This window comes from Callorhinus ursinus, unplaced genomic scaffold, assembly GCF_003265705.2.
Source record: "Callorhinus ursinus isolate GAN/ISIS: 27379988/994484 unplaced genomic scaffold, GSC_fseal_2.0 scaffold1, whole genome shotgun sequence".
Classification (NCBI taxonomy): domain Eukaryota; kingdom Metazoa; phylum Chordata; class Mammalia; order Carnivora; family Otariidae; genus Callorhinus; species Callorhinus ursinus.
In genome coordinates this window covers 76,476,670-76,492,766 of record NW_027397063.1, presented here as the reverse complement: position 1 = coordinate 76,492,766, position 16,097 = coordinate 76,476,670, and the positions used below count along the sequence as shown (strand labels likewise).

Sequence of the window (16,097 nt, the reverse complement as noted above, 5' to 3'; positions counted from 1 at the left end):
CATCTATTCTACTCATCAATCCCATGGCCTAGAAAAAAATTTTAACTAGATTTTGGCTTAAGCATTTTCACCCACCATTCCTTTCCTCCTTGCTACTTGGAAATAATAGAAGTTCATTTTCCTCTTGACTTATGTTAGGTTGAGGATTGGAAAGGTTGTGTCAACTCACTACTTAGATTTCTCAAGGTATCAATAAATTGGCATATGGGCAGGGTATGAGCTTGTCTCTGCAGAGACACTAGTAACCAATTTGACTTGCACTGAGGAAAATGCAGGGAGACTAGAATAGTGGTTGGCGTAAAAAATGTAGAAATAGACTAATCCAATCCCCATGATAGGGTGTCAGAGAGGGATGCAATATTTAAACCAGTAAACATTTGATTTATTATAGCAACAGGTTCAGAAATGGAGAGAAATTTCATGGTCCTGAAAGAATCTGGTGATAGATGCAATGAATGAATAGAACTGTAGTCATCTCTGAAAAGGTAAAGTTGGGAAAGGGTAAAGTTACCCAACAGCTAGGACCAGAAGGTCATTAAGCAAGGTTTGGTTAAGGAGTGAATCAAAAAGGATTAAGGAGAGAAGAAAGCTTGCAGAGTTCCACCAAGTCATTATGGCAAACTCTGCCTAGGCCATTTGGGTACTATGAGTGACAGAGTAGCAACTAACCCAGGGAAAGTGGTAGTCATGCCATGTCACAAAGCAATTTTCAAGGACAAAACAAGGAAAGGTCTTTCCCCCTCTCTTCCTATTCCCCAAGAAGGAGAGTGGCTATAAATAGTAGTATACTAACTATGACAACTGGAAAACATCTACCCCTATCTCTATGTCAAGGTTGTTTCCATTGGTACTCTTATGATCCCAGGATGGTAAGTCAAAGATGATGATCAGAATCTCTAGCAGCTGATCTAGACCTTGTATCTGAACTCAAGGACATCAAAGATGAGGGGGTAGCTAAAGAGGATGAGACACCTAGGAAGATGAAATGCCTCGCTTTACACCCCGTGACCCATGTCCGGCCCACCGCCCTCAGTCATGCGGCCTCTGCCTCCGGGACACAGCCCCACACGCCGGCCTTCTGGACTCCAGACCCGTCGTGGTTAATAACAAAAGGAGATGCACCTGGACTTTCCCCGGAGCCCTCTGCGTTTTTAAGCATCGGGTGGAATTAGGGGTCCTTTGGCTGTAAACTGTGCTTGTTTGATAAAAATAGAAATCAGTCCTGCTCCCCTCAGCGGACAGTTCGTTACCTACTAGGAATGTCTCCGACTGTGGGCTTCCCCCCCACCAGGTTCTTTAAGCCACAAAAAACTGCACCCAAGCTTGTTTGACATCTGTCCTCTCAAGTGTCCATGATGCTGGGCCCCGAGGGAGGTGAGGGCTTTGTGGTCAAGCTCCGTGGCCTGCCCTGGTCCTGCTCTGTTGAGGATGTGCAGAATTTCCTTTCTGCACAATTCATGATGGGGCTGCAGGCATTCATTTCATCTACACTAGAGAAGGCAGGCAGAGTGGTGAGGCTTTTGTTGAACTTGAATCAGAAGATGATGTAAAAATGGCCCTTAAAAAAGATAGGGAAAGCATGGGATATCGGTACATTGAGGTGTTCAAATCCCACAGAACCGAGATGGATTGGGTGTTGAAGCACAGCCGTCCAAACAGTGCCGACACTGCCAATGATGGCTTCCTGCGGCTTCGAGGACTCCCATTTGGATGCACCAAGGAAGAAATTGTTCAGTTCTTCTCAGGGTTGGAAATTGTGCCAAATGGGATCACATTGCCTGTGGAACCCGAGGGCAAGATTACAGGGGAAGCCTTTGTGCAGTTTGCCTCCCAGGAGTTAGCCGAGAAGGCCCTAGGGAAGCACAAGGAGAGAACAGGGCACAGGCATATTGAAATGTTCAAGAGCAGTCAGGAAGAAGTTAGATCATACTCATATCCCCCCTCTGAAATTCATGTCTGTACAGCAGCTGTGGCCCTATGACCGCCCCGACACAGCCAGGAGGTATATTGGCATTGTCAAGCAAGCGGGCCTGGAGAGGATGAGGTCTGGTGCATATAGTGCAGGCTATGGGGGCTATGAGGAGTACAGCGGCCTCAGCCATGGCTACGGCTTCACCACTGATCTGTTCGGGAGAGACCTCAGTTACTGTCTCTCGGGCATGTACGACCACAGATACGGAGATGGCGAGTTCACTGTCCAGAGTACCACTGGACACTGCGTCCACATGAGAGGGCTGCCATACACAGCCACAGAGAACGACATTTACAACTTCTTCTTTCCACTCAACCCTGTGAGAGTCCATATTGAGATTGGCCCTGATGGAAGAGTGACGGGCGAAGCCAATGTCAAGTTTGCCACTCATGAAGAAGCTGTGGCAGCTATGTCCAAAGACCGGGCCAACATGCAACACAGATACATAGAACTTTTCCTGAATTCCACAGCTGTTTCCAGCAATGGGGCATATAGCAGCCAGGTGATGCAAGGCATGGGGGTGTCAGCCCAGTCCACTTACAGTGGCCTTGAGAGCCAGTCTGTGAGTGGCTGTTATGGGGCTGGCTATGGAGGCCAGAACAGCATGGGTGGATATGACTAGTTTTGTAGGAGCATTTGAGTTACTGCAATCATTTTCACAGGCAGCCAACAAGCAGTGAAAAGCAATTATTACTCTAGAGGAAGCTGTGGGACCCATTTTGCACCATGAGTTTGTGAAATCTGGATTAAAAAATTACCTCTTCAGTGTTTTCTCATGCAAACTTTCTTCTAGCATGTGATATTGAGTAAACTAAAACTATTTTCAGCTTTTCTCAATTGACATTTTGGTAGTGTACTTCAGAGTGATGTTATCTGAGTTAAAGTAGTTTTAAGTACATTAAATGGATCTTTTACACCACATCACCATGAACACATTGCGGAGACGTGCTTTTTTGGAAAACTCAAGGTGCTAGATCCCTGATTCAAAGAGGAACATTTCTCATGTTTGTTCATTCTAGTTTATTTTCATTTAAAATCTTTTAGGTTCAGTTTAAGCTTTTAAAAATAAGTTAGTTTTGAAAATTGAGACACATTACTAATACTGTAGGAATTGGTGAGGCCTTGACTTAAAACTTTTTTTGTACTGTAATTTCCTTTTGGGTGTATTTTGCTAAGTGAAACTTGTTAAATTTTTTTGTTAATTAAATTTTTTTCTTAAAATAAAGATTTTTTCACAATAAAAAAAAAGAAGATGACATGCCTCTTTGACAAGAAACTTAACTTCACAGGAATGTAGGAGAAATCTCTGAAAACTGTCAGCAATAAAAAAGAGTAAAAAAGAAGAAAAACTAGATGAATGCAAAGGTCTTAAGAGGTGAGAGTGGGACAATGCTGTACTTTTACTAATCTTCTCAGAAGGAACACTCTAAAAAAAGGTTGGTTTCAAGTAAAGTATTTAAAAAGTTATGAAACTCTAAGTGCAATGCTACTTACAAGACAAGACCTTGAACTCTTAAGTAACTTTTTTTTTAATGTGTGGCTTAAATCTCTCTGTTTGCAGATAACAAATTCTAGCCTTTGAACCTCTATGAATGTACAAAAGAGAGCCGACTGGATTCACATTAATCTTCAGAATTTCATTGCTTTGAAATGCAAACAGAACATTTCCATTGGTGAAACAATAGTCAAAGTATTTCTGAAACTTCATTGTAAAACAAACCAGGTAGAAATATAAGAATTTGGTTTATGCCTATAAGAATATTTTAAACTAGGTATTTTTTCATTTTCAGGATAGATCTTGGTTCCCAAGTATATTGAAGTAAAATAATCTCAAAACACTTTATAGACTTGTGTTTTAAACCACTATTTTTTGTGTGTTTAGCTTAAGTTTGTTTTTGGAAAGATGACCCTAGTTAAATAGGAATACAAAAATGGATAAAGGTAGAAAATCTTTCTATAACATAGAAATGCATGGCATTGTATGTTTAACAATGGTTGTCTAAGAATTATTCTTCAAGGCTGATGTTTTGGGAGAAAATGAAGATTATTTTACAATCTTGGTTTGAGGCTATGGATTTGTAACTTCTAAATGAGAAGGAGTTGGGACAGGAAGATGGCAGTGGAGTAGTAGAAGCCTAGGCTCACCTCATCCCATGAATACAACTAGATAACTATTAAATCACCCTAAATACCCCAGAAATTGACCTGAAGACTGGCAGAACAAACTTCACAACTAAAGAGAGGGAAGAACAGAAGAAGGTAGGAAGCATGGAGATGTGGTGTAGGGGGGAAATGGATCCTGGCTACTATGTAAGGGAGGGAGCCATGGTCATGGAGAAGGGCAAGAGAGAGAAAAGCACACAGGGGAACACACAAGGAGAATGTTTCCCCATAGCCATTGGCTTGGAAAATGAGAGGGACTGAATTTCCTGAGTTCTTGCAGCCAGCTGGGCTTAAAGCCTAGAGTTTTAAGGGTCAGAAGGTTTGGCTAGGATAGAGCCCAGAGGGCACTACACTGCTCTTGGAGAGAAGGCAAGCAAACAACCCATGGCAGATAGCATGGAAACAGAAATCTAAAGAGCACCTGGGACACACAATGGAGAGATTATTTGCTCTTCTCAGAGCATGTCCCTGAGAAGCAGCATTCATTGAGACACCTCTCTGAGAACAGAGGGGCTGGCTGGTGCCATTTCCCTGCCCCATTCCTCACCATAAACACAGAACCACCTGTGTGAAGCAGTACAGCATGGAGACTGGCTACCTAACTTGCTTACATTAAGCCCCACCCCGCTGTGTTCTGGTGGAACTTCCCTCCCATTTACCTCAGTCCCAGTATGGCAGGCCTCCCCCTGAGGAGGACCAGTACAAACCCCTGCCCACACCACATCTCCTGACCAGAGAGGTTTTCAGGGCCTCAGTTTCAGGGGAGGTGGTGACAGGTCTCATTTCACAAGCAGACCAGAGCACACCTAGTTAAAACTCACCACATTCAGGCCAGGGACCAACACTGCTCACAGTAGGCAAGGAAAACCTCTGCAGATGACTGACCTGAGGGATAGAGCACCCAGAACACAATAGCAGAGTGATGCAGCACACACTGAAAACAGTCCCTGAAGCACCAGGCCCTGAATACTACATGACCTCTTCTTTATAAGGCCATTACTTTAAGGAATAGGAGACAAAACTGGCTTATCTGACACAGAGAAGCAGGCCAAGACTTAGACAAAATGCCAAGATAGAGGAATTTATCCCAAATGAAAGAACAAGATAAGGCCATGGCCAGAGATCTAAGCGAAATAGATATAAGTAACATGCCTGATGAAAAATTTAAAGAAACAATTATAAGGATACTCACTGGACTCGAGGAAATAATGGAATACATCAGTGAGACCGTAATAACAGAGATAAGAGTTAAAAAGGAATCGATCAGATTGAGATCCTCTCCCTCTCCTTTTGCCCCTCCCCCAACTCATATGCTTTCTGTTTCTCTCTCTAAAATAAATAAACAAAATCTTTAAAAATTTTAAAAATCAATCAGAGATGAAGAGTGCAAAAAACAAGATTATAAATATGCTTGATGTAATGGACAGCAGGCTGGAAGAAGCAGAGGAAGAAATTAATGATCTACAAGACAAAGTAATGGAAAGCAATAAAGCTGAACAAAAGAGAGAAAGAAGAAATATGCAGAATGAGAACAGACTTAGAGAACTCAGAGATTCCATCAAATGTAATAACATTCAAATTATAGGAGTCCCAGAAGTAGACAAGAGAAAAAAAGGGATAGAAATTTTATTTAAAGAAATAATAGCTGAAAACTTCCCTAATTTGGGGAAGGATCCAGACATCCAGATCCAGGAGGCACAGAGAACTCCCACCAAGACATATTATAATTAAATTTGTAAGATATAGTGATAAAGAAAAATTCTTAAAAGTAGCAAGACAAAAGAAGTCTTAAACTTACAGGGGAAAACCCATAAGAGTAACAGGAGAGGAGGGTGGGGACTGGGTCCCTCATGGTCACTGCTGCACCCCAGCTCCTCTCAGGGCTGTTGTGCACCGTGAACATATTTATAAAAAGAGGAGTAAATTGGAGGAGGAGCAAGATGGCAGAGGAGTAGGAGACCTAAATTTTGTCTGGTCCCAGGAATTCAGCTAGATAGGTATCAAACCATTCTGAACACCTATGAACTCAACAGGAGACCAAAGAAAAGAATAGCAGCAACTCTCTGAACAGAAAAGCGACCACTTTCTGGAAGGTAGGACGTGTGGAGAATAGTGTTAAAAATAGAGCTACCCTATGACCCAGCAATTGCACTACTGGGTATTTACCCCAAAAATACAAATGTAGTGATCCAAAGGGGTACGTGCACCCCAATGTTTATAGCAGCAATGTCCACAATACCACAATAGCCAAACTATGGAAAGAGCCAAGATGTCCATCACCAGATGAATGGATAAAGAAGATGTGATACACACACACACACACACACACACACACACACACACACACACATATACAATGGAATATTATGCAGCCATCAAAAAAATTCTTGCCATTTGCAACGACATGGATGGAACTAGAGGGTATTATGCTAAGCGAAATAAGTCAGTCAGAGAAAGACATGTGTCATATGATCTCACTGATATGAGAATACTTAATCTCAGGAAACAGGGTTGCTGGAATGGTGGGCGGTGGGAGGGATGGGGTTGCTGGGTAATAGACATTGGGGAGGGTTTGTGCTATGGTGAGTGCTGTGAATTGTGTAAGACTGATGAATCACAGACCTGTACCTCTGAAATAAATAATACATTATATGTTAAAAAAAAAAAAGAAGCAAAAGAAGATAGTTGGAAGGGAAAAATGAAGGGGGGGAAGTCAGAGGGGAGACAAACCATGAGAGACTGTGGACTCTAAGAAACAAACTGAGGGTTCTAGAGGGGAGGGGGGTGGGGGGATGGGTTAGCCTGGTGATGGGTATTAAAGAGGGCACATATTGAATGGAGCACTGGGTGTTATATGCAAACAATGAATCATGGAACACTACATCAAAAAAAATAATTAAAAAAAAAAAAAGAGTAATGGGAGATTTTTCAACAGAAACTTGGTAAGCCAGATGGGAGTGACATGATATACTCAAAGTGCTGAATGGGAAAAATCTGCGGCCTAGAATACTCTATTCAGCAAAGCCATCATTCAGAATAGAAGGAGAGGTAGAGTTTCCCAGACAAACAAAACCTAAAGGAGTTTATGACCACAAAAGGAGCTCTGCAAGAAATATTAAAGGGGACTTTTTGAGTACAAAGGAGAGACCAAAAGTGAGAGTATAAAGGTAGGAAACACAAAAGTAGCAAAAATGAGTATTTCTGTAAAAAATTACTCAAGTAACTCACAAAAAAATACAAGTAAAATATAATAACATATGCCTAAAATGCGAGGAGGACAGGAGAAAAGAATGGGTTCAAACTTAAATGACCATCAACTTAATACAGACTGCTATGTACATAAAAGGTTATATACAAACCTAATGGTAACCATTATCAAAAACCACTAATAAACATGCACAGAATAAGGAGAAAGAAATGCAAATATATCACTAAAGAAAATCAGCAAAACATGAAAGGGAGAAAGACAAAAAAGGATCAGAGAAAATCTCCAGGAACAACCACAAAACAAGTAATAAAATGGCAATAAATACATATCTATCACTAATTACTTTGAATGTACATGGACTAAATGCTCCAATCAAAATACACAGAGTATCAGAATGGATTAAAAAAAAAAAACAGACTCATCTATATGCTGCCTACAAGAGACTCATTTTAGATCTAAAAACACCCACAGATTGAAAGTGAGGGGATAGAGAAATATTTATCATTTAAATGGATGTCAGCAGAAAGCCAGAGTAGCAATACTTATGTCAGACAAACTAGACTTTAAAACAAAGATTATAACAAGACAAAGAAGGACGCTATATAATATTAAAGGGGACAATCCAACAAGAAGACATAACAATTATAAGTACTTAGACACCCAGCATGGGAGTTCCCAAATACATAAAACAATTAATAACAAACAAAGGAACTAATCAATAATTATACAATAATAGTAGGGGACTTTAACACCCCACTTACAATAATGGACAGATCATCTAAACAGAAAATCAACAAGGAAACAATGGCTTGGAAGGACACATTGGACCAGATGGACTTAACAGATATATTAGAAACATTCTATCCTAAAACAGCAGACTACACATTCTTTTCAGGTGCACATGGAATATTCTCCAGAATAGATCACACATTAGGCCACAAAACAGGCCTCAAAAAATTAAAGAAGACTGAAGTCGTATCATACATCTTTTCTGACCACAACGCTATGAAACTAGAAGTCAACCACAAGAAAAAATCTGAAAAGACCACAAATACACAGAGGTTAAATACTATGCTATTAAGCAATGAATGGGTCAACCAGGAAATTAAAGAAGAAATAAAAAAATACATATACACAAATGAAAATGAAAAAAGGACAGTTCAAAACCTTTGGGATGCAGCAAAAGCAGTCATAAGAGGGAAGTATATAGCAATACATGCCTACCACAAGGAGCTAGAAAAATCTCAAATAAACAACTTAACCTTACACCTAAAGGAGCCAAAAAAAAAAAAAGGACAACAAAGCCCAAAGCCAGTAGAAGGAAGGAAGATTAGAGCAGAAATAAATGATATGGAAACTAAAAACACAACAGGACATATCAATGAAGACAGAAGTTGGTTTTTTGAAAAAAATTAATAAAATTGATCAGCCTCTAGTCAGTATCAAAAAGAAAAGAGAAAGGACCTAAATAAGTAAAATCACAAATGATAGAGGAGAAATTAAAAACACCACCACAGAAATACAAACAATTATAAGAGAATATATGAAAAACAATATGCCAACAAATTGGACAACCTAGAAGAAATGGATACATTTCTGGGAACATAAATTCCCAAAACTGAAACAGGAAGAAATAAAAAATTTGAACACATCAATAATCAGCAAGAAATTGAATCAGAAAACTCCCAACAAATAAAACTCCAGGACCAGATGGCTTAAAAGGTGAATTCTACCAAACATAAAGAAGAATTAATACCTACTCTTCTCAAACTATTCCAAAAAACAGAAAAAGAAGGAAAACTTCCAAATTCATTCTATGAGGCCAGCTTTACCCTGATACCAAAACCTGATAAAAGCACTACAGAAAAAGAGAACTACAGACCAATATCTCTGATAAACATATACACAGAAATCCTCAACAAAATACTAGCAAACCAAATCCAACAATATATTTTAAAAATCATTCACCATGATCAAGTGGGATTTATTCCCAGGATGCAAGAGTGGTTCAATATTTGCAAATTAATTAATATGATACATCACATCAATAAGAGAAAGGATAAAAACCATAGGATCATTTCAACAGATACATAAAAAGCATTTGACAAAGTACAATGTCTATCCATGATGAAAACCCTCAACAAAGTAGGTTTAAAGAGAAAATACCTCAGCATAATAAAGGCCATATGTGAAACACCCATAGCTAACATCATCTTAAATGAAGAAAAACGAGCTTTTCTTCAATGGTCAGGAACAAGGCAGGGATGTCCACTCACCACTTCTATTCAACAAAGTACTAGCGGCCCTAGCCACAGCAATCAGACAACAAAAAGAAATAAAAGGCATCCAAATTAGTAAGGAAGAAATAAAACTTTCACTGTTTGCAGGAGACATGATACTATATACAGAAAACCCTAAAGACTCCACCTAAAAACTGCTAGAACTGATAAACAGATTCAGTAAAGTCGCAGGATACAAAATCAACATACAGAAATCTGTTGCATTTCTATATACCAGTAAGAAAGCAGCAGAAAGAGAAATTAAAGAATCAATCCCATTTACAACTGCACCAAAAATAATCAGATACCTCAGAATAAACCTAAACAAAGAGATGGAAGACCTATACTCTGAAAACTATAAAACACTGATGAAAGAAATTGAAGAGGACACAAAGAAAAGACATTCCACACTCATGGACTGGAAGAACAAATATTGTTAAAATGTCTGTATTACCCAAAGTAATCTACACACCAATGCAATCTCCACTGGGTATTATGTGAAAAATAATGAATCATGGAACACTACATCAAAAACTAATGATGTACTGTATGGTGGCTAACATAACATAATAAAATAAAATAAAACTTAAAAACTAAAAAAAAAAAAAAAAAACCAACAGGATTTTTCAGAGGTAGAACAAATAATCCTAAAATTTGTATGGAACCACGAAAGACCCAGAATAGCCAAAAACAAACTTGAAAAAGCAAAGCAGAAGGCATAACAATTCCAGACTTCAGGTTATATTACAAAGCTATAGTAGTCAAAACTATGGTACTGGCACAAAAATAGACACATAGATCAATAGAAGAGAATAGAAAACCCAGAAATGAACCCACAATTAGTCAATTAATCTCCAAAAAAGCTGGAAAGAATATCTGATGGGAAAAAGATAATCTCTTCTACAACTGGTATTGGGAAAACTGGACAGCAACATGCAAAAGAAAGAAACTGGACCACTTTCTTATACTCTACACAAAAATACATTCAAAATGGATGAAAGACCTAAATGTGAGACAGGAAACCATCAAAATCCTAGAGGAGAACACAGATAGGAACTTCTTTGACCTTGGCCATAGCAACTTCTCACTAGATATATCTCTGGAGGCAAGGGAACTTAAAAACTCAACACCCAAGAGGCACCTGAGTGTCTCAGTTGGGTTAAGCATCTGACTTTTGATATCAGCTCAGGTCTTGATCTCACAACTCAGGTTGTGAGTTCAAGCCCCACATGGGGTTCCACGCTGGGTGTGGAGCCTACTTAAAACAAAAATGCCCTCAACATCCAAAAAACAAATAGGCAGAAGACATGAATAGATATTTTTCCAAAGAAGACATACACAAGGCCAACAGACACATGACAAGATGCTCAACATCACTTATCAGCAGGGAAACACAAATTAAAACTACAATGAGGTATCACTTCACACCTCTCAGAATAGCTAAAATCAACAACACAAGAAACAACAGGTGCTGGCAAGGATGTGGAGAAAAGGGAACCCTCTTGCACCACTGGTGGGAATGCTAACCAGCACAGCCACTATTGAAAACAATATGGAGGTTCCTTAAAAAGTTAAAAATAGAACCACCCTATGATCCAGCAATCACACTACTGGGTATTTATCCAAATAATACAAACATACTAATTCAAAGTGATACATGCACCCCGATGTTTATAGCAGCATTATCTACAATAGCCAAATTATGAAAACAGCTCAAGTGTCCATCTATTGATGAATGGATAAAGGAAAAGTGGTATATATTTATATTTATTTATTTTTATATATATAAAATATCTATAATGGAATATTACTCAGCCATAAAAAAGAATGAAATCTTGTAATTTGTAATGACATAGATGGAGCTAGAGAGCATATTGCTAAGTGAAATAAGTCATAGAAAGACAAATACCATATGATTTCACTCATATGTGGAATTTAAGAAACAAAACAAATGAGCAAAGGAGGGAAAAAAAGAAAGGTAAACTAAAAACCAAAAAAAAAAAGAGAGGTTAACTATAGAGAACAAACTGGGGAAGTGCGTGAAAGGATGGGTGAAATAGATGATGGGGATTAAGGAGTGCACTTGCTGTGATGAGCACTGGGTGTTGTACGGAAGTGCTGAATCACTATATTGTACTCCTGAAACTAATATTACACTGTATGTTAACTAACTGGAATTTAAATAAAAACTTTAAAACAAATATATGAGAAGTAGTTCTGGCCAGCCTTCCCACCATCTCTAGTAAAATATGAGTTTTAAGAGATTTATAACTACAAATTGGAAAGGTCCTTAATATGGGAAATATAAATATTAAAAATTTAAAACCTTTAAATTTAAAGCTAAAGGTGGTGCAAATGTATGATACAATAAAATTAAATAAGTTAGACTTTATTTTAGGTGGGACTTCTTTAGCTGATTTTCCAAGTTGAATAGACAAGTGGCTTTTTTTTAGAGGGGAGATAGAAATAGATTAATTTGTATGGGTTTTAATTTTTTTAAAGATTTTATTTATTTATTTGACAGAGAGAGACACAGCGAGAGAGAGAACACAAGCAGAGGGAGTGGGAGAGGGAGAAGCAGGCTTCCCGCCCAGCAGGGAGCCCGATGCGGGGCTCGATCCCTGGATCCTGGGATCATGACCCGAGCCAAAGGCAGACGCTTAACGACTGAGCCACCCAGATGCCCCTGGGCTTTAATTTTTAAGGGAAGTATATGAATTAAGTAACTTATATTGCTACCTTAAATAGCATAGCCTAGATTTGCTTCACTGTACACTATAATAGTTTTGAATACAGAGTACTCAATATAAAGTGACATTCTCTAGTCAGGTTAATTGAGATCAATTAATCCTGGTCTCCAGGGAGGGGGGAAAAAGGCAATGTAATAGAAAATTACATTCAAGCATAATGATTGGATGTTTTCCAATCTGGAAATCAGTTTAACACAAACAATAAATCAACTACCACCATGGTGCTATGAGAAGATTTGATGTAGAGTGATGTGGAAGCTCACTTGCATTGTCCAGACCCCTTAGTGAGGATCTCGGATTCCTGCCTTCTCCCAGTGGGAAGGGCTGCATCTGAATTCAGATCCCTGGACTTGTGATTCTCTTCTCCCAAGAAGAAAAGTCTGAAATTTCCCATAGATTCTATGTTCTCCAGGTGCTGAGCAGCTAGATTTCACAGAAGTCTCCCTGAAAATAGCTGACATCTAAATTAAGACTGTCTGCCACCCACATAGTCTATTCCCCCTGCCGTCCTATTCCCAACTGACAAGATTGCTCTCGTGCCTTTCCTATAAGGAGGAAGGGTCCTCTCCTGGAATGTAACCCTCCTACATTTTGTCCCCACCCAGCTTGCTTCCCTGGATGTGGGTCTGTATGCCCCTTCATACTGGCTCTCAGATCTTAAGTTTCCTAATCAAGCCCTCTCCTTAACTTATAGCAAGTGATGTTGAAAATTTGACCTTAATTACCTTGTATAACAATCTTCTAAGGCACTTTGCATACAAAGAATGACGGCAATCTGTGGTGAAGAGGTCTATTCAATAACCACACTGGCATGGAAAGAATATACATTATTTCCCTGCCATCATCTGCCCAACTATAGTTGATCCTCATTATTTACAGATTCCATATTTACAAATTCACCTACTCACTAAAATCTATCTGTAACCTGAAAATCAATGCTCACAACTCTCTGGTCATTCATGGACATGCACAGGGTGGAGAATAACTTGAGTTCCCTAACACATTCCCAACTGAGGTCGAATTATCTCTTATTTCAGCTTTCTTACGGTAAACAACTTTCCTTCTTGTGGTCTATTTAATGTCACCTATTTCACATTTTTGTGCTTTCTGTTGGTGATGTTGCTGTTTAAAATGGCCCCCAAACATAGTGCTGAAGTGCAATCTAGTGTTCCTAAGTGCAAAAGGCTATAATGTGCCTTACATGTATTAGATAAGCTTCCTTCAGGAGTGAGTTTTATTGCTGTTGGCCAAGAGTTCAACATTAATTAATCAACAAAACAGTACTTCTAGGGAAAAAAAATAGGAAATTTGCTGATTTGTACATGAGGACACTCTGGAAGTACTCAGGTAATACCTACAGTGTGTGATGAAGCTATGGAAAATATGGTAGAGCAAATAAATTTGTGGATTCATCAGATGACAACCAATTAAAAAGCATAGTGGATAGCACTGTTGCAAGATTGAAAGTCAAAGAAATTTACGGTCATGTTACTTAGGGCCAAGAAAATGTTAAACCCTTCTTAGCTAGTGCTGGCTGCTTGCATGTTTCAAAAGGCAATAGAGTGAAAACTTTTAAACTGACAGGAAAGCAGGTTCTGCATATCAGAAAGCTGCAAAAGAGTTTTTAAAATACCTGCGAGGTGTTATACAAAAACAGAGTTATGTGGAAGAGCAGGTGGACAATGCCTATGAGACTGACTTGTTTTATAAGGATATTGGCAAATTAGCCCATATAAAGCAAATGGCGTTTCAGCTGACAAAAATGATGTGAACAAAGGCTCACAGAAACTTAACCCTGTATTTCCCATAGGAGCAATAGTTCAATATTCACTAATTCAGTGTTTGTGGCAACTTTATAGAACATTACTACCACAAGTAAGGAGCTTAGACTGTATTAGGGTCAATGCAGTAGGAATGTTTTTCATTTAAATGGAGAATTGCTGAAATGGTCAATGTTTGAGGATCAACAGAAACAGAAAGCTACTGAGTGCAGTCTGTCTTTATGGAACAAGAGCTTGCCGTCAACTGAGTTCTCCTTTCCCCACCTCCACACCCACCCCACCCCCGCTTTCTATTAATGAGTATTTCCCAACTCTTTGACACTCAGAAGGAGCTGGGCCTATTGCTGCAATGCAGGTAGTCATTAATAGCAAGTAATTTTCTGAGGATGTACAGATGCTCCTGAACTAGTGAAAGGTTATACTCAAAATAAGTGTCTTATGCTGGAAAGTTGAATAAATGTATGTTAGGCTGACACAGACACACACACACACACACACACACACACACACACATACATATATATATACACACACACACACATCTGTATCAGCCTAACAACCCCACACATACAACCAATGAGTCAAAAAAGAAGTCAAAAATGAAATCAAAAAATACCTTGAGACAAATGAATATGAAAAATACAACAGTTCAAAATCTTTGGGACACAGTAAGAACAGTTCTGAGAAGGAAATTTATTGCAGTTCAGGCCTACCTCACGAAACAAGACAAATCTCAAATAATCTAACCTTATACCTAAAAGATCTAAAAAGAAGAACAAACAAAGCCTGGAGCTATTAGAAGGAAGGAAATAATAAAGATCAGAGCATAAATAAATGAATCGGAGACTAAAAAACAATAGGGGGTACCAATTAAAACAAGAGCTGATGCTTTGTATGGTGACAGTAACAACACTTATCATGTTAAGCATTTTGTAATCTATATAATTGTCGATTCACTATGTTATAAACTTAAAATTAATATATTATTGTATGTCAAGTATACCTACAATTTTTTTAATTTTTGAAAAAGACAGTGATGTTTACAAATAAATCTACAGGTATAATCACAGAAATTTCAGGAAGTTTACTAACTGCTCCTTTTTTTCTTAGTGTAAGAGGAAATATAGCTGTTATTTTTCTTACTAAATCAACATTTATATTCTCTCTTAGAATAGTGATATTTATAAGGTTAGATTTATATTAAGCTCTATCTTGGTAAACATATAATGACACAAGGCAATATTGCGTTTTCAGACTTTTTTTTTTAAACAGGCTTTGGAAGTCTTGCACAAGTACTAGCATTATTATTTGAGCAGTTTGATTTTTAAAGTACCTAAATGTCAGTGGAATTGGAAAGTTTGTCAGCCCCAGTTATAGTCCATAGGCTGTTGGACAATTTGTCCATGTCAGAATTTGTGCACCTATTCACAGTTGTCTCTGTGCGTTATGCTTTTAAAGATTACATTATGTTACAGTGTATTCAATTCCCTCAAGCAAGAAACAAGATGGCTTCCTATAGGTAAAAATATTTATTTTTACATTCAAACTCATCATTTCTGCCTCCCATCCTTGCCTTTTAATGGTTTTCAATTGTAGATGTGGTGTTAAGGAATGAATCATAATTTTAGGTCTGCATATAAAGTAGAATGTGGATGCAAACAGTTTGCTGAAACTTCATTGTTAATTGAATACTGACATTTGATAGAGTTTTACTAGTTTTACATTGACTTTGTTAATGGCCATGAGAATAGCTTATCCTCAAAATATAACAGGGCATTTCTCAGAAAAAAAAAAGGAGGAAAAAAGAAATATTGATTCTTTTGGGTACATTTAGATAATGCTGGTACCATAATTCAGGGAAGAAGACAAATAATAGGAACTGTATTATATGAAATCAAATCTGAGACAGAAAAAATCTCAAAAAAACATGGAGCCAGTCTCACA

At 38.2% G+C, this 16,097-nt stretch overlaps 1 pseudogene; it reads left to right on the top strand.

Moving 5' to 3' along the window:
* Positions 1–1,043: 1,043 nt before the first annotated feature.
* LOC112828976 (heterogeneous nuclear ribonucleoprotein F-like) lies at positions 1,044–2,737 on the top strand (annotated as a pseudogene).
* The last annotated feature ends 13,360 nt before the right edge of the window (positions 2,738–16,097 follow it).